Source organism: Colossoma macropomum, unplaced genomic scaffold (assembly GCF_904425465.1).
Source record: "Colossoma macropomum unplaced genomic scaffold, Colossoma_macropomum, whole genome shotgun sequence".
In the NCBI taxonomy this organism is placed as follows: Eukaryota; Metazoa; Chordata; class Actinopteri; order Characiformes; family Serrasalmidae; genus Colossoma; species Colossoma macropomum.
The window spans coordinates 32,807,508-32,827,715 of NW_023494784.1; the positions used below are offsets into that span (position 1 = coordinate 32,807,508).

Here is a 20,208-nt window from a genome sequence, read left to right on the forward strand (position 1 = left end):
CATGCCACTAGTGCAAGTCGTTTGTTATTTTCCATCTCACTCCAAAGGATAACATTGTGGATAACACAACAGCCCCACACACAGGACCCCAGAGTTTGGTTTGCTACTCCTATAGAGTCTTTGGACAAGACTCTTAAGGCCACTGTACACCAGATGTGTCATGTCACATAGTGCTCTGTGACTTTGAGCACTGCCCAGTTTCTCAGTGCGTCCCAGCACACCTCTCAGCATTTTGCTATTTGCTGCATTACAGTAAAGCCATATCGAGACCAGAGAAGGTCATAGTGCATGACATGGCTTGAGATTTACACAGAGAAAGGCAGTCAGTCAGATAAACAGAAAAATGCTAATGATATGCCTGCCAATGCATGCAATATATACAAATGCAGAAAGCAGAAAGGCCTTAATGTAGGCCTGAAGAGTAAACTTCTCTGGTGCTTCTCACAACAGAATGTCACAAAGCAGCTTTAGGGAAATCCAGATCCGGCCCCTCCAGCACTGGAACTGTCCATTGCTTTACTATACCGTGGAGCGCCTGCCTGGCTGAGCGATTGCTCTTTCATTCCTCCTCCACAACTCTGATGACGACGTGTCAAAGACGAAGTGGGTGCTGGTCAGTTAGTCAGCCAATGAGCTGAGACGGTGGAGTGAGTGTCATTTTGAACGTGCTCTCTTTCCCCAGCACTGAGCTGCTGTCACACGCGCCAGTGCCGAAGGCTGTGATTGATAGTTTGGTGACGGTTATTTGTCACCTGCCATCACTGGATGTGACATTCTGGTGTTTGATTTTGATGCTGTTGAATGGTTGAGATAGGCAAGCTCTCTGTTGCCTGTGGGGCAGGTGCTATTTTTAATCCAGTGGGAACTTTTAAAGGTGGAAAAAAGTTTTTCCTCTTTTCTCCATGTCTACTTTGGAAGTGCTCACCCATTTGCTTTCGTTGAGGGCCGGTAACAAGCGCTGTCATTAAACCCATCCTCTTTTTCATTGCATCCTTTGTGTCTTTTCTTTTTCTTTACTTCTTTCTCATGGTGGCAGAGGCAAGACTGACCTGGTCCTCTCAACCCCTCTCACTGCCAGCTTTCTCTGGTCAGAAGCTAAGATCCGCCAGCATGGCCGTGGAGAACCCGGGAGGCATAAGTGCATGCAGTGAGAGGGCTCGGCTAATACAATCTCCCTGGTAAAGCCACTGCTTTGTCGTCCTCTCGGGGCAATCTGGGCTAGAAATACAATGTTTCCGCATGCTCAGTGAACCAAGATAAAGCAGAGGTCTCTGTCAGCAGAGCCAGCATCTACATATCATTTTGCTATATATATGTACTGTCTCACTTTATATCCTGTAAGCAATCTCTATGCCTTACTTCCTCCCTCTGTTTCTGTCATGTTTTAGTTTCATTCAAATTCAAAATATTAGAGACCACGATTCTCACCTCAGCTCTGATAAATCAGACTTGTACAATATCATATTTGTGTTTATTAAATTCATTCATTGCATATCTTGCATAACAAAAATAAAATATAAATGATGTTATTATGAACATAAACAAGTACAAGTACATTTCTTATCAAATAGACACGGTATATAGGGTGAGTTGTGCAGCCCTAATTGAAAAAATTTGAGATCCATATACAAACTATTTGAGCATTTTACTAGATATTCTGTCACAGTGGCCTTTCCAATAAGGAAAGCTTGTCCCTATTTCAATTATTTTCTTTAATATGTTAGCCTCTGACCAGAAAGCATGTTTATTTTTTCTGGTTCAAGCAGGCATCAAATAATGTGGTGTTACAACATAATCAGCCATGTTGAAATGCCTGCAATCTGTATTTACAGCTCCTTTTTAGATGGTGTGCTGGTAGCATGGGAAAGTGGCTTGCTTTGTGCCATGATAGTATCGCCAAGTGACAATGGCTAGAGTGCACGATCAGATGTCTAGGGGCTGCGATCGGACATATAAACAGCTTTATTTGCCATTTTTGAGTGGTTTGGAAAGGGAATTGCATTGCAATCGTTTCCGGTCAATTTCTGCTGCGAACGTCGACACTTGTTTGGAAAGGGAATTGCATTGCAATCATTTACAGGGAATTTCTGCTGCTGAAGTCAACACTTGCAGTCGACGCTCACACTTCTGTTGAGCTATTAAAGCGATAGCTTCTTAAAATGGCTTGCTTTCAGAAAGATGCCAGCACATCATACCCAGAATTCAGAGGGCCGGACACAGGGTGTGTCTTTGTTGATAATTGGACGGTCCTCTTTCTTTCTCACTGTTGGGTGTGAAGAATGAACTGAGTGACCTTTTAATCAGAAATGAGTGTGATTGTGATTAGAAGCGCGTGGCCTGTGAGGCATGGAGTGTAGACTGTGTGCCGAATGCATGCCGACATTGCTGTAAGCGGGAATGAAGTGCAGCGTGCTGGCTGCTGGCTACGTCTACGCACATTTTCTAATTGATATTAATTGATTTTAATTATCTTTGTGTTTACACTCAAGGCTTCCCTCTTCTCTGTTGCACTCTGAATTCAGAACATGTTGTATTACTTCTGTTCCAGCAGCACAAGTTTGAACAAAGGCTCAGCTGCTTCTGAAGGGCAGCTGTCAGGCAGAGATACAGCATATGCTGTTTATTCGTTCTGAAAAAGAAAACGAAACCCTTTTTTTGGCTCAGCATACTGGAGGAATTTCGACATCTTGCTTCTCTGTTTCCTAGAGCAAAAGAGAGGGAGAAAGACAACAAAGAGAGAATGGAGAAAGAGTAGGGGGGATTTTTTCCTCTCATAATGCTGTAGCGTCTTCATCAGTCACAATTCCAAAACAAATCTGCCTAAGCTTATTGTTAAAGGTTCTCATCCTCCAGTTTGAGTAAGATGGCTTACACAAGTGGACATCCGGAGTATGACTGGACATCCTGAGCTCATACCACGTCCACTGCTGTCTGTAACACTGTCTGTATTGTTGTCTGCAGCACTCTCTAGTAGAGACATACAGATATGGAAATTGTGGACTGATCTGTTATTGTGTACATATCTGAAGATGCTGATACATAAATATTTATAAAACGTAGAAATTGAGATTGCATCTGTCTGGATTATCATTATGGAGGAAAATAACATGTATTTCTATGGAGTTACAAATGCAGATATTTTGGCATGGAAGCACAGTGCTGATTTAACATTATGCCTTTCCTGAGCACTATAAATACATCATCAAATATCAGTGTGACATAGGGGTGTCATTCTTCAAATTTTCTGTTCCACCTTAAGTGGTGCAGCGGTAACATTCTAGTGCCCCTGTAAAATTCAAACAAGAAGCAGTTGTGTCTATCTCAGATGGTTCATTAGCCAAGCTGTTTGAAATACCAAGAAAGGTTGAGCTGGAACATAGCATTCATCTCCTGTTTATGAACACTTTGGTTTTCCAGTCAAGTACAGGCTGTAATGATGGGCAAACAGTGGTAGACTGAATGGTGACAGTGTGTGTGTGTTAACTCATTAGTGAAGACATCACCCAAATGTCTCGTTACTAGAGCGAGGAGAAAACACACAGTAGCTACTTCCCACACAGGATTCAAATAACCACCAAGTACTGATACTGAACAGGTGAAACAAATAACTCAACAGGGATGTTTGTAACTTCTGATTTGTACCACTACTCGGTTGTAGAGAGTCCTGGATTCTGCAGTTTGATAGGAGTGAATGAACCACGTTAAGAAATTCCATCACACTCAGTTCAGCCAGAAAGTAAGAGCATCACTTTATTAACAAACAGATTGTAAAGCTCAGTTAAATTTTGCCATGTAGTATCATAGTCCAGAAATATAATGTGCAAATTTGTGGTTTTCTTTCATTATTATGAGCTATAATAACACACATTTGCCAAACACACACATACATGCTTGTATATTTACGTATGTACATATGTAATTTACATCTTACATTTTTGTTTATATCATTTCTTCGTTATTTTATGTCTTCTAAGAAAATGACGTGTGCCAGTTATCCCTTCGACAAGCACTGTTGTCATTTTAGGGAACATTTGGGGAATTACTAAAATACATAAGTAAATGAATGAAAGAATTAATGAATAAATGCGAAAGTTATGTTTTGAATATCTTTACTACTTCTGTATCAAAAATATATTGTATCATAATGCAGATTTGTTTTTTTAAAGCGATTTTCTACCAATACCGGTATCATCCCATCATTGTGCATCCCTGCTGTCTAGAAAGTCCAGAGGGGATATAATACAGTATATAAGCCTCCTAAACCATTGCTGACCACTCAGCCGCTTACGAGCAGATAAGAAGCAAAAAAGTGGCAAAAAAACAAAAACATTTTTGTTTATGTCGGTCAATGATTTACACTGCCAAATGGTTTGTTTGCTTATCAGCCAATTTTTTCATCCTCCTTTTTTGGAAACTCTGCAAAGGGAAATGAACCCTGCAGAGTTGAAAATTTGTTTGCGATCTTGATAGCGGCACAGTAGTTTTGTTCTCTGCTCAACAGCACTGACTGCAGGAAGCGTTTCATTCTTGTGCGCTTATTTATTTATTTATTTTGTGGCACAACTGCCAGCTGGGCGGGGGGGTTAGTTGCATTGGGGCACATGGTGGAGGAAGCCTGGCGGCAACTGTCCCTGCCCCCTTTCTCACATAATTGGTTTTCTGACATACACAACATACGTGTAATAAACATTATATAATGCTATATAAAGTTATACGAAGTTAAATACACGTGCGGTAGAACACGCTGGGCAGTTAGCTTGCTTAGTTAACACCTATAGCATCACTGTTTGTGTTCACATCTTCGCAAAATGGATAAAGAGAGGGGAGAAAGTGGAGCTGAGAGGAAAGGGAGAGTGTGCTCAGAATAACTCATGCAGCATCAGAGCAACAGGTCAGTCTTTAGCCTCCTCTACTCACCTGATCACTTAGCTAGCTGCTGCTGCTGTAGACTGATTGCCTCCATCAGGAAATATCTAATTAATCATCCACTGACCAAGAGCATCGTCGTTATTCATTTTCAGACTCTAGCTAACTGATTTAATTAATGCATGTTCTGCATTTGCTTAGAAAAAGTTCTGCTATCTAGTGTAGCCATCGTACATCTGATTACGAACAGAACCTAACAAAATCATCATATGTAACTCTTTTGTGCATACAAACTTTGTAGTTTTTGCTCAGGCAAATTAAAGGTATCACTGAGCTTTAACTTCACGGTTCCAAGTATTTAAAAAAATACAGAATGGAGCATAATTTACACTGGAATGTTTAAGTGACTGAGCTGATTTTTGTACTGTCATACTTCATGGACGGGTATCATAGTAAGGTGGCTTACTTGGTGTCACATGATACATTCCATACAGTTTAACAGTTTGGAGTCACTTCTTGTTATAAATGAACAATAATATTATAATTTACGTACTACCGTGCAAAAGTCTGAGGTATCTAAGAAAATGTTATTTAAAGTCATTTATCTATGTGGTGTTTATTTGTGCCAAAAGCACTAACGTTGGAATAAACACAAATGAACAGTTCATCGTGATTTGATGTATGTTACTCTAAACATTTCCAAAGCTCTCCTTGAGGAAGTCCAGTATTTACAGTTACTCTCCAATACTTATTTTATCTAATCAGTCCTTCATTAAATAAGTACACTTGTGCTGCTCATGGAACAGATCCATGTGATGGCTGGAGTGCAGTGAGAAGTCCTGAACAAAACTTGTGTTGTTCTAACTGTGTTCATCTAACCTACATGATAAATAACTGTACTGACAAACTAACATTAGATGCTAGTGGGTGGACTGACCTGCCTTGAGAGCATCAACTCGTTTGAAACAAGACATAAAAAATAAACATGCAAATTACATGGTCATTATTTTATATTAATTTAAAGTAATTTTCATATGGGGAGCCCATTGTTGTTGTTGTTATTATTATTGTTGTTATTATTATTATTATTATTATTATTATTATTTATTTATTTATTTATTTTTATTTTTATTTTTATTTTTTTTGCACTGGAAACCATAAGATCCTACACTCTTAAAAAAGATGGTTCTTCAAGGGCTCTTTAGTAAAGACAATGATTCTATATAGAACCATGAACACTCAAAGAACCCTTTGCATGGTTAAATGGTTCTTTCCATTGTGAAAGTGTTCTGCAGATTGATGGAGAGTGTGTTTTTATATGTTTCTATATAGAACCTTTTTTAAAATGGCTTTTATATAGCTCCAAAAAAGGGCCCTTCTATTGTTACAGGCTTGACATTGTAACAATAGAAGAACCCTTTTTGGTGTTATATAGAACCCTTTTCAAAAAGGTTCTATATAGAACCATCTGCAGCACCTACTTCATCCATCTGATGAACTGTTTAACGATGCAAAGAACGCTTTTATCATGCAAAGCGTTCTTTGAGTGTTCTTGGTTATAATTTTTTAAGAGTTTAGTTATGCCACTGTGTTTATTTATTTATGTATTTATTTGTTTGTTTATTTTATTATGGAGCAGATGTATTTTTCAGATGTGGAGTGGATGGATGGGATCCGGTTTCATCTCACATTCTGTAGGTATCAGGATCACTAGGAGGAGATGAGATGGGCTGTAGTGCGCTGGCGTCTCTGGCGTATTATCAGTCAGTGAAGGGTAATCTAATAACCAAACGCAGGCACTTTGCTGCTCATGAATGAATGCATGTGGATGAATGGATGCTTCCTCTGGGCTGTGTAGCCCTTTATGGAAGGTAGACAGCTCAGTGAGATTAAAAATCAGAGAGTGAGAGATCGAGATGAGGGGAGAGAGAGATGGAGAGGAGGAGAGAAAAGGAGAGAAATGCTGATGCCTGAGGAATGTCCAGCAGGTTACTCGTGTGGAGAATCTTATTTCTCTCATTCCTCCCTCATCCTCTATCTGTCTTCATCCTCCCTCTCTCTTTCATGTCCTCCTTTCTTTTTCTACCCATAAAGAGAGTGAAGAGGAGCGTTCTTGTCCCGAGGAAAGGTTTGATGGTGGTGTATTAAAAGGCGAAATGGTTCTAGGAGCTGTAAGTAATTGTGTTTCGGGATGTGCATTGACCCCGGTCTGAAAATGCTTGCACTCAAAACACTATTTATATACAAGAGTGTGGCCTCTGAAGCTCTCTGTGCACTTTTAGGAATGCTTTTTGTTCATCGTAGAGATTTTGTGTAGCTTTTTGTAGCTAAAGTAGATAAAAGACTCAGTCTATGATTCAACTCATGCTTAATTAACAAATAATATAGACTTTTGAAACAGCTGTTGTGAAGCTGAGGTATTTCAGATGAAAAGGGTAAGTGCTTTTAGAGCAGCACTCCAGTCTTTTTTGTGCTGTGTCCTGTTTTTTGAAGATGGGTGCAGCAGTTTTAAATGTTTGCAGCTTCACTGAAAGAGGGCAGTCAGTCAATATTTAATTCTGTCTCTTTTATTGAGATCAATACAGTATAGTGATGTTTCAGAGGGGAAGCAGTAGCTTGTGTTTGGTTAGGCTTGGTGCTGGACTCTGTGGAGAGCAGTGCAGAGCGATGAACTGGATGCAGTTATTTGTTGAGCTGTTACTTGTCCAGATCAACTTCTGAGTGACCCAGGGTGAGCATTGCAATGAATGGAGCGAAGAACTGTCACCCATGATAGTCAGAGTATGCCTTTAGAGTGAGTAGAAATAACTCTTGCATGTTTTTCTCAGCGCTTCTCTGCTCTTTTCTTTATTTCTTTCTTTTTCCTGCCTCTTTCTTTTTGTTTCTTTTCTTTTTTGTATCCTTGTTTCTAACATTTTCATTTCACTCTCTCTTCTCTTCTTTCATTTTTTCATTTTCTTTTTGTTTCTTCTCTTCAGTTCTTCAGTTTTTTAAAATTGATTTTACTTTTTGTTGCTTCTCTTCATTTCTTTAATCCTCTTTTCTCTTCCCATCCTGTCTTTCCTCTTCTCTTCTCTTCTCTTCTCTTCTCTTCTCTTCTCTTCTCTTCTCTTCTCTTTTCTTCTCTTCTTTCAGTGTCTTTTCTTCTTGTCTTTTTTTATGTCTCTCTTCACCCCCCCCCCAGTCTGTCTGGATGGATTATCTAAGAAGATGCTGTGCTGTTCAGGCCTCTTCTGCTTCATGTGTTATGCAGTATGGGTGCAGTATTCAGCTGGTCTGACCCCTGATAGGAAATGTCCACAATTGTAGTGAATGCTTTTATTCATTACACAAGCACTGCTTGCCTGCGGCCCTTTGTATTGTGGGGCTCTCCCCCCTCCTCACATATAGAGGTGAGGGAGGAGGGAGCAGTGTCCTCATTTCCAACACATTGGGGGCTGCATACATCACTTGTATTGATGTGGTGCTGGAGAGTAGAGGGGATGACCCATCTTTTTGTATTCAATTAATGTTTATTTTATAGTTACAGATACACAAATATGGAAGATTGCCTGATGTCATAAATTATATTTTTTTCTTAAATCTATGCTAATTTACAGTGTATGTATTATAGTCATACTATACAACCCTCTGTGCCTTCAGCCAGTATTCTCTGATGTGGTCTGAATATGATGGAGGATGCAGCCTCTGCTTTGAGTTCATCTCACCGGGACTTGAGTCAGCATTTGAAGGTTTGACGCATGTGAAGATCTATTTCTCAGGAACATGTGAAATTTTCAGTAGTCTTTATTTGCACTGCTGCTGAGCTGTTGTTTTGTCAGTAAGGAATACTTTGCCTGTGTTACATTGTATTATATTGTAAGTCCTCACTCTTCTGTCCTGCAGTATACAATGTGAAGGCTTTATTGCCGCAGGCGTCCTTTCTTTTTTTCCACATAAAAACTTCACATAAAAATTTCAAGGTTAAGATGTTCTAAGCGATTTATGGTGTTTTCTTTAGTTCAGAGGTGCACCCGTAAGTGAGAGTGATGAGGAGAGATGAGACAGTTGGGAAAATGTATGGGCCAAGTGAGAACATCTCATCTACCTATGCTTACTAATAGTTTTTGAAAAGCTTAGTTATTGTGTAGGCCACAGGACCCTGCAGAAGGATCTCTTCTCTTTTAGTGTGTTGACACCCTTTTTTAATCTAAACATGTAAGGCGTAGTGAATGGCTGCGTGAAGGAACAGTCCCTGCAGGCATTACAGTGCAGTCTGAGTGGATCCGTGTGTGAGAAGAGCTGCTGGTTCCTACATGGAGCGACAGCACAGTTGCAATCCAGATATAGGACGAGACCCCATCTAGTTTGTTTCCACATGGTTTGAGTTTGGGTGTTTTAGTATGGAGGCTATTAGGCTGCAGTAGGCTCTCTTGCTGTCTCTTTCTCCCTCTTCCTCTCTCTGTGTGGGCCATCCTAGTCAGCTCTCTCACAGATGGAAGGAATATCCAAGAGTATCTGTATCCGTCATTGCTGTGTGGCTCTGTGGTCACATGCTGGGGGATGGATAGAGCCGCAGATTGCTAATGATAACTCCCATGGGAAAGCCGCAGAGAGCATTGATGAGGTGGAAATGGCTACATACAAATCTGAGCTACTCCTTGAGTGATGCGGGCTACTGTGATGAGGGTCTGGGGCCAGGCGTTGGTCCACTGAGCGAGGGAAGCGCCCCATCATCACTAGTTCCCATTAGTCTGGAGCTAATCTGCTAAAAGCACACTTAGTTAAGGGGAAGTTGGATATAGCGTGATACAGTTCTTGTTCCAGCTCCTTCCTGCACTGCAGTTTAGTTGTTGAGTGTTTTCCTTGTGTTGACATGCCCTCTTCAGCTCACAAAGAGCCGTATAATTAGCAACTGAGTCATCTTAGGTGTTGATAGAGCAGGGGAAATGCTAATCTATCAATTGTAGTAAGGCCTCAGGACTAGCATTGAAAATCACCGCCTTACGGCAGAGCTGATGGATGACTTGGAAGATTTGTTGACTGATGAGCTAGACGGGCAGCTTTTAATAAGGAGTTGTTGTTTTAGCTCTAATGAGCGCGTCTGAATCATAAAGTGATAGAGCACCCTGCAGGACCGGTCGGCTCTTCACCACTCGCTTTTAAAGTGACTCTTGGCTTGTGATCGAGGTTTAATGCATTTCAAATAAGTGGCTGCTTTGATAAATTGACACTCTGTTTGTTTTGAAGTGAGAAAGAAAAAAAAACCCTCCTTACACCTTTGTAGTCTTTTATTATTCCCCTGGCAATGGCATAAAACTAATGAGAGTTCTTTTTATTACATATTTCTCCAGGCTAATGTATTCAGGACCATGAGGTACCAAAGCATGCAGCAAAACTTTAATGGGCCTCCGGATGCCTCTGCATTGCGGCCGTTGCGGATCATGTGCTAGAATCACTTGTAATGTTTTCATAATAAAACTGATCCACGGCAATATGTAATTTGCAGCCGACATGAAAAGGGATTAAGACGGACCGTATTCCTCGGTAGGGTTCACCCCGAGTGCTGTGCTTAACTTAATTGCACGTTATCACGCGAAAAGGAGCTGTGCAGAACCACCTCTTTCTCTCGCTGCCACATTTTTTTTCTAATGTTGAAGCTGGCGATCCATCACGTTTCAGCCGGGGCTCCAGTGTTTCTTTTCAGTCAGTTTCATTTCACAGTCAGCGGCTGGCTGGCTTGCTGTGAGTAAATGGCGGCTCAATTCGAATGAGACACGAGCTAATCACTTTCTCTGCTGCATGGACTTTAGCTGGAAGGCATGGGCAGTCTCTGTCTGTCTTTCTATCCCTGTCTTCTCCCCTGCACTCTCATTCTTTGCTCTCGCTGGGTTTCTTTCTCCACCTCTCCTGTTAGTCACTGATGCTGGGAATAAAATACCATGTTGCAGTTATATTGCTACATATTACGATATATCTTGCGGTGTATCAGGGAAACATCAATATTGCATTATTTGTATTGCAAAGACTAATATTGCAATAATTATCAAACAATATATTGTGCAGCCCTACAGAAGACTGGGAGGGAGGTGCTGCTTCTCCATGGGTTAGAGCCTGGCGTGATGAGGCTTGTGCCTGTGAGGGAAGGGTAGGAGCGCTGTTACTGAGGCAGGAGAGAGCAGGCTCGGACAGCTGTGTGCCAGCGCCGTGGTGTTCACCCACGCGGCCAATCAGCTAATTATGCTCCATCTGGAGACTCCTCCTTGTCGCTTCTCTAATTCCTCAAATAAACAACTCCCCTTTTGTGTCCTGCCCCACTTCTTCCAGCCTCTGCCTGAGAACCTGAGTGGAATCCCAATAGATGAACTGCAGCCGCTGTTTCTGAAGGATTCAATGAAAGCACTCTTTCACAAAAAGCTGCCTTTTTGGCTCAGAATCCCCCCCACAGGTTCTTTTCATGACATTGTCTCATTAAATTGGATCGATGTTTATTTGAATATGCAGTCTGTCATCTCCGATAAAGCCTTTTCCCCCGTCGTTGTGTTATTGGCTCCCTGCTGACTACCAGGTGAGAACTTTCCATCAGGGCCAATTTGGGTGACTGAACTGTTACTTCTGTCTCCAGAAAATGAGGCTGCATAGAGCGAGATGAATTCTAATCAAGCCCATGCTCAATTAAACATGCACTATCCAAAGAAAGACCACCCCCGCTTGGGTGGAACATCATACCCGAGCCTCATAGATCATCTTTAACAATAAAACTTCATCTCACTCATTACTGCGGGCTCATGCACATCAGCAGCCTCTCTGTTTCACAAACAGAGAGGTATTTTGTGAACCCTCAGCCGTCTTCAGTCGGACCACGATTGATTCTGCTTTCCATCGGGGGGGAAAAAAAGGAGTCCAATCCATTAGTGGCATACCGAGGTACTGCAGTATGTCTGACTAAAATGTAATTTTGACTGAGTGGAATCCTGGGGAAATTGCCCACCCCATCCTCGAGCCCTCAGCCCACAGCTGTGGGGGGAAGAAATTGAGTGCACTCCTGCAGATTTCAATATGACATGCTGGAAATAATGGCCTCCTGTCCCACAGATATCCATCAGACTCCTCCGACCCCTTGTAGACACTCAAGTGCAATAAATAATAAATCATGTTTGGGTGATAGTAATAAGGTTGGTTGAGAGGCGGCTAGCGATGTGATTTGACTCCAGCACGGTCTGAGCATCGTGCCAGGGTGCTGCCACCACTTTTCTGGCTACCTTATGAGGGTCAACCCTCATTTATGTTTCTGTGGGATCTCATACAGGGCAGGGACATTTATTTATTTTTTTTTTTATTCTTTCATTTTCATGATGATAGGTTGCTGGCGGTAATGGAAAGCTGTATTTTGCTGCCGTATTTAAGCAATGAGGTGCTGTTTCAGTACCCAAGTGGCCGGGTGCCTGCAGGCCCGGCTCCTGCTGACTCCGCTGCTTCTCTGAGCCAGATCAGGACTCATTAGGCTTGTAATGTCTTCATTGTGTCCTGTCGGCGAAAGCACGCTGATACAGCTGTCACTTCACCTTATGACCCATATCAAGCAGCCGGGATATCAAGGCCCTGTTAGGTTAATGAGCTTATTGTGAGCTCTAGCTGTTTTGGGTGATGGGCAGAATTCTAAGTAATGTCCTCTTTGAGGTGTGCATGGTTAGCATTTTCTATTGAAAGCACTTTCTCCTGGTCAGTAGATACACTGTTTATATGTAGAACAATTTGGGAAGATAATGGCAACATTATTACACCAAATGACGGTGCTTTTTTGCAGTGACTTCAGTGTTACTGTGACTGTCTTTTCACAGTAGACTTTGATAAATAGATATTTCTTTTGTTGGCAGGTACTTAATGAGTACATTTTCCTTATTGTGTTACACACCGGAGCCTGGGCCCATGTTGTGACCTAATTTCTTTAACAGCAAGAGTTGTTTGTGTCCTGTGGATGAACTGTGGTTCTTTTGTTATAAAATGCGGAGAATATTTTAGGAGAGAAGCACTGGATGGGTGATGGAAATGGCAGATGCTGTGGTTTCGAGGCAGACTCACTGTGGAGGTGAAAACAGAGACAGGGCTGAACAGAGTGTATGCATTTTCTGCTTCTGTTGGCCAGCTCTAGGAGAGACACTTCAGAGGTACTTGAGCTCCTCTTCTGAAGACTGAGAGATTGTTCGTGAGCTTGGCAGAATGTTGGAAGAAGCGTATAGGTAGGCCTGCCATGAAAGTGTGTAAACATGCGTGTGAATGATGTCCACAACACGGTGGTGTAGGAGCGTGTTGATGGCATATTGTTGTGAGTGTATTTGAGTGAGTGACAGTAGTTCTTTCAATGCATTTTCATACTTGTTCGGAGTGCTTGAGTCTGCACCCAGCACGGATTCGGGACTCATCTGGGAAAGGGGAGACACAGGAGAACTACTTCTGAACTGTGGATGAACTGCAGAGTTTACGATGGCAATTGACAATCGGTTCATACTTCATTCCTTTGGTAGGCTGCTGACACTCAAACAGTGATGGACAATAATTGGATCTGGCACGTCCTTTTGCGGGAACCCAAAGAGTCGTTCTCACTTGGGAAGAGTTTTATCCATGTTAGTTGGTGCTCCTTCCCTGCCATTACAAAACTTTAAGTGCAACAGTGAGGTGACAAAATGAACCGATCTTGTTACTGAATGAACAGCACTGGATTTCACATGCTGAAGTTCGCACCAGGGCGAAGGTTAGCACAGGCTTCCTCCGAGTCCTGTGAGGTGTCACTGCATCTTTTCAAACTGCCGCTCACACAACATCATTGGACAGCAAAACACGCTTGGAGGAAAGCGCCAACCTCCAGATCTGTTACGTTAGCTAACAGACACCTGTTGACTAGCATCACGTTGAGTGATGGGGGGAGAAGGGGGGGGGGCATCCTACCCATCCAGAGATCATCACGATCTCCTGATGATAGGGCCAACGATTAGATGGTTGCGCCACTCAGGAGCTGTAAAGCCAAGTCTGAAGTGAAAATAAAAATGTAGCAGGCCCTTGATCACATCCTGCTGTGTCAAATTTGTTATTGAGAGACATAAGAGTGGAAGCAACTGATAGTCTCTTAGCATGGACACCAGCTTGTACCAGCCTTCTGTTCTGTCTCGCACCACCTGCGGTGCCACCTCCCTCGGTCAGCTGAATCAGATGACACCACAATCTTGAGGCCCGGTCCTTGCAAACCAAGGCTCAACCGCAGTGGTCACCACCCATGGTCCTGCACGTCTACCGTCCTGTGGAGTCTGCAGTCTGCCACACCTGCTCTACACTGTAAAAAGTGGCTCGTCAGATCTACTTTAAAAAAAAAAAAAAACTTCATGTGGTAACAAGGAAATTAACTAGTTTTATTGAACCTAAATAAATACTTTGAATCAATGATTCTTTCAATCAATGTAGCATTTTAAGTTGAATAAAACTAGTTCATTTGTTTGTTACGACATGAAGTAATTTTTTAAGTAGATCTGACAAGCCACTTTTACAGTGTAGCTAATTAACATCTTCAGAAGTCCTTGATTGGCTGAATCAGATGCATTTGTGTTAGCTAAGAAAGGGCAGCATGTTGGAGGCAGGTGGGAAGTAAATTCATGAGTGTCTTGCCCGTATGAGACAAATGACTTTTGTCATTGGACATGAATCAATGCACTGTTTTTGCTGGTCCCAGTGAAGCTGCTTTGTGCTTTGTGTCCATCTTGCTAGGGTATGGGTGTACTATTTTCTTTTTTGCCCAATAAGAACATTTTACATTTGCTTTAGTTGTTATATATGGCTCTTATTAAAAGTGAAGCCACATCCCAGAATAATAAGCTACTGTTAGCCTACAAAAATAGGTCCATACGGCCGGCTACAACCCCAGACCACAGACCACTGTTTTTAGAAGTACCAGGGACTGGTTCTCTTGGCCCCCTTTAGAATTCAAAACCATCTTTCTCCCTGCGAACGTTCCAGACTCTCTGGGCTAATAGCCACAGGTCCAGAAAAAAAAGCCTCTGTGTAAAAACGCCCTTAGTTTTACAAAGATGACTGTCTTCTCCTTATTTGAAAAGTGAAGTTAAATACATGCTGATAAAACAGGATAAAAGGAATGAAGTTTGAAAGAATCAAACACATTTGAAGGCCAGTTGGGGATTAGCTTAGCACTTTGATATCTGTAGCAAGAGATGCTGATGTGCTAATCTGATTGAACCTCAGTCATGCATGAATACCTGGTTTCCCTCTCAGTCTCTCTTTCACACAGAGCTCTAGCGGCTCTGTGGCGTCTGAGCTCTGACCTGGTTCTCATGCGTAATCTTATCCTAATCCTGACCGAAGACTCCACAGGCTCAACGCACCTGAGAGGCCCAGGGCCTGGTCCTGGCTCAGTAACCATCATGACGCACCCGTTCTCCATTTGACAGACGGAGCTGTAATTCAGGCGCTGATCCGTATTTGCTGCCAAACCCTGCGCTTTTCTTTTCTCCTTTCGCTTTCAACCAGCGTGGCTATTGACATTTCCACAGGAGGCCATAGATGTGAAAAATTGAGCCATTAAGCTGAGCTTTGCTGTGCCGCATTGAGGCAGAAAATAAGGCCATTGTGCGTACCTTTTTCCCTCCAGTACTTCCTTTGGTTCCCTTCTTCTTCAGATGGGGCTGAACCCACTGCAGGTTTTCACTAATGACTGTTATGCATCAAAGCTGTTTTGACCACTGAGCAAAACTGTAAGTTTAAGAAGTCTTGATTAAAGAATACAGCAGATAGAGATGTTGCTGCGATTAAAATATGCAGTAAATGCTTTGTGGTAGGTTATTACTGAGTCATTACATTCAGTTATGTGTGCATGAGAATGAGAGAGAGAGAGAGAGAGAGATAGAGAGAGACAAACGGAGCAAGAGCGATATGAAGATGTGAGCTGTTTAATTGAACTATGCTGTCACTCTCCGTTGGCTTAGCATGACAGAACACACTATTTTTAGACCTCTGTGTCTGAGCAAGCATGAAGTCATCTATTTTGAAACCTCTACCCAGCCTCACTTTCCCCTTTTTTGCTTTCTATAGAACTGTTCACAACAACCGAGAGATCTGACAGGTCCTGGGACAGCTGATGGGAATTACCATTTGGATTGTCCACTCCAAACCTAAAAGCCTTCTGTGGTCTGCTTTGTAGAGCAGTGTCATATAGAACGTCTATCAAATGTTACTCAGAGGCAGCACTTAGCATCAATATTTACGTTATGACATCAGGTTAGGTAAAGGTTTCAAAACATGCCCTACTTCTTACCACACAGGCTTAAAAAGCCCTATTTTTGGATCTCATCAGTGATTTGTTTTGTAGCTCTCAGGGCTTCCTTGCCTCAGTGGTTGGAACTCTATGATCCAGTCATGTCAGAGCTATTTGGTGACTGTTGTACCATCTTCTATCAAGACTAACTAACTGAAACATTTCTTATTCGCCTCTTACTGATCAGTGTGTATTTAAAGCAGTGGTTTTCAAATCGGCCCTAAGGCCCCCCAGACAGTCCACAAGTTTACTCAATCCCAGCTCCCAATGCATAGGGACAGAGGAAAAACGTGGACCATCTGGGGGCTACAAAGTTAATACAGCTGAGAAGTGGAGGAGGTTTATATATTTCCAGTTAGTGTTGTTGAAACTTGTCTTAATAAACTTGTCTTAATAAACTTGTCTTAAACCATATCGATTACACATGGCTGCTATTAGTTTTTAGCTATGCAACATACTTTGTTCTGTTTGTATAGAATATAGTGTATCACAGAGTGTCAGAATGACATAAGCAAGTGTGTTTGAAGTTGTTTAACAGCTGGACATGGTTTCAGAAAAGATATTGTGCTAACTGATGATTCTGAGCTTGCGTTACTTTTGAATAATTTTACAGCTTTAGTGCATAACTAAAGAAGAACTGTTTATATTCCTTCCTAAACCAACTTAAAACACCTCTAAAATGTCTTCTGAGGAGGGATGTAAATAATGAACTGATTAGCAGTTAGCTAATAATAGCGATAATCAAACAACTGTTCGAACTGTTCTACAGGCTTACAATAACCAATATTTCCTGTTTAAATATATCAGATTTATCATTCCAGCTGAGGAAGATTCTTAAACTTTATGCATTCCATATTGAAAGCAAACAGTGGCAAATGATAAGCCGAACAGCAGTTTCGTCCGTGTTTTCTGAGCGAAAGTGTGGTGAATGGCTGTGTGTGGAAATCAGTCAGAGAAAGACGGCAACCGCTTTTGAGAGCTACTGATGCCTATTGAACCAGAGCTATGTCTGGTCATAGCATGTTCTTTTTAACTGGGGTCATGGGTAATGAGTGGTACGATATTTAGGATGCACCGAAAATGGTAGAAAATGACACCTTTGGTTTTCTGCGGGAAAGAGAAAAGATTTTGGCCAAAAAAAAAGCAAAAGATTAAATATGCTGCAATTAAATGTCAAAATCTAACACTTAACAAATAATCTGAATGCTAAGAAAAATGAGAAACAGTGAATAAAAAATGCTGTTTTTCCTTCATTCTTTTGCACCAATCAGTACCGACGTGTTCAGTCAGTTTGACAAGCAGTGGATCAGCAGTAAAACACTCGTCCACTGCAACTGTGTTTTTAGCATTTCCTTTAATGGAAATCACATAAATAATACTGAGTGAATCGATACCTATTTACCTCTTGTTTTAAAAGCTGTTACTGTAAACACATGCATTAGTAGATCCAGCTGCAGTTTTGGCTGTTTCTTGTATAAATTAACACTAAATTGACCTGTGTGTTATTATTGCCTGCTTGCTGGAGAATCTTCAGACTGCGAGATGGGAGTTAAAAAGCCACATTGATGTGTGCACTCAAATGTGCGTATATCAGGTATTTTACAGTCACTTCAAAAAAAGCTCAGGGAATCAGAATTCAGAACTGGAACTACTTGTTTTACACTTGATATCCTTGTTGATTTAATAGTTAATCATGGACTTATACCAGTCCATCATTGGCCAAAATTAGCTAAATTTGTATCCTCCATCTGATTTTTTATGATGTCACTGAGAACCAGCAGGCAGAGAAAAATCATTTTAATAATTAATGTTATGTTTCACCTCCCACCAACCCCACTCATCATCTACGGAAAACACTCAGCTAAATCAGAGGCCCTCCCTAGTGCATGTTTCACTTGGAAATACGTCACAGTAAGGAAGGAAAATGCTATTGGTACTGGTTAAACTACATATAAAATGTTCTCATTTTGGAGCTATTTATTCATTGATTAAAGTCATTGCTATGTTTTCTTAGTCCCTCCTGGTTAGTAATGTTCATTCTTGGGTTATGTTTAGCTGGGTTCTCTCTTGTTGTGCACTCCTAGCTCTAAGCCCAATAAAGCAGGGATGCATTCACTGCCTCTGCCACTTTGGGTGAGTTCTGGGTCTTGGGTTACTTCTCCTGCGGTGGTCTACATGAAGTCAGCTCCTCCAGGTCAGAGAGACCATGCCGCCTGCCCGGTGCCCCTGGCTGTTCTGCGGCTGAGCTGAACCCTCTGTGGTGGTGTTTGCTGCAGGCACTGATGGCAGTCCCCCCAGCCTTTTTGTGCTCTTGCCTTGCTGGGCTTGCTGTCCAGCATGTGGGCTCACTGAGCTGCTTCCACCATTCTGTGTCATTAACAAACATGTGCTGTTTACAGAGCGGCCTGCAGGGGGGCTCACTGTAGCCCGACGCCAGTGACTCCAGCCTGGGCACTTTCACTGCCTGCCAGGCCTGGGTGGCTGGCTGGATAGTAAAGGCTCATTATGCTGTGACTCTCTAGTCATTCATCTTGTGAATGAGAACAGAAATGCTATCCAATCTGTAATGGTTATATAAATATGATCAAACAGGCCTGTTGTATAGATCCTAGTTGAAGCACCGGGACCTGCTCTGCTGTGTTTATTTGAGACCGTGTATAATGCATTAATTTCAGGGTGCTGGCTAACATGGTGTTCTCTCTGTGTTGTAGGCAACTGGGAGTAGAGGATTTGTCAGTACGACCCAAAAGAAGACCAGATAACATCTGTGAGCTCTCACTGAACCCTGAGAGACGGTGAGTCAGAATGCACATACGTACACACTAAGGCCAGATCAGCATGGTTATGCAACCAGTATTGATGTAGAGTTGTTTGTGGTCTAACATGTTATCCTCATGGCAAAGGATAGATATTAAACCTGTAGATGGAGATGAAAGCACAGGTGTTCACTGCCTGTAAACCATATATATTCAGTATAACAGTCTTTTCCAAATATATTAAGTTATCAGACGGCATTGGGTACGTAAGTATACATTGGTAAAGTGAATAGACTAATGATTCCTGAGTGCTGCCAAATTTTTTTTACAAACCATAGTTTTGTTTGAATTGCTCTGTTTTCTTAAAATCAAAGGAAACCAGACACAATATTGATTAACCAAACAGTAACCCGATTTCCAGAAATAAAACATACACTGTAAAAAAGAAAAAAGGATTTAAAGAAATATGTAAAGAAGTATTTTCACTGGCAAAGTACTGTAAAATTTAATGGTTCGCAGAAATAGAATGTAAATTCAGAAAAAAAACTAATAGTCACATTTATTTTGGAGACATTTGTGTTTGTTTTAATGTTACTCTTATTTTGTGGTAAAATACTGTATGTCAGAATAACAGAAACTGTTTAATTAAAAACAGTAACAGGCAGTATTTCTAAGAAATCAAATGATTTTATCATTGCATTGATGATTTTTTTTTTTTACTTGTGCTGTGAATCAAAGGTTTTTGTCTGGCACTCCTGCCAAACCTTTTTTAATAGTTAGTTGTATTTTAGACACATTAGCAGCTGCCCAATTGCCCAGGGCAAGCAAAATACCAAAAGATATATTGAAAGCACCAGCACTGCAGATCACTTGCATGGTTGGACAAGCTGTTGTTTGGCCACTTTTGACAGTGAACAATATGCTTGATGTTGCCTTCTTTCACTTTTATATGTAGTCACCTGCTCCCCAGTCCAGTAATCCAGTTGTGTGTCGAGTTAAATGTAGCCAGTAATGTAAACAGAAGACACAAACTAACCTGAAGGATGTAATGTGAGTGCTGTAAATGTCTGCTTTTGGAGACGGCTCCTTTGTCATACCAGAAGAAAACTCTGTTGGCAAGCTTAGATGAGCAATGGAAAAATTGCGTTCATTTCTCATGGTAATATGACCTACCCCTTTAAGAATTAAAGGCCTGCATTCATTTATTTAACAATGACATTATTAATATAGCCTGCTTGTCAGGTTTCCACCGACAGGAGACTACGTCAAAGATGAAATGGGTCTGTCTAG

General features: G+C 41.5%; 1 protein-coding gene across 2 annotated transcripts in view; it reads left to right on the plus strand.

Annotated features, from left to right (window-relative positions):
- The window catches only part of adarb1b (adenosine deaminase RNA specific B1b), a 165,351-nt gene that overhangs the window by 29,825 nt on the left and 115,318 nt on the right, over nt 1–20,208 (plus strand). For both annotated transcript variants that reach the window (XR_005007194.1, XM_036569365.1), the window contains exon 2: nt 18,874–18,957. The gene's annotated coding sequence lies outside the window, so the exon portion shown is untranslated. The remainder of the gene's footprint in view (nt 1–18,873; nt 18,958–20,208) is intronic.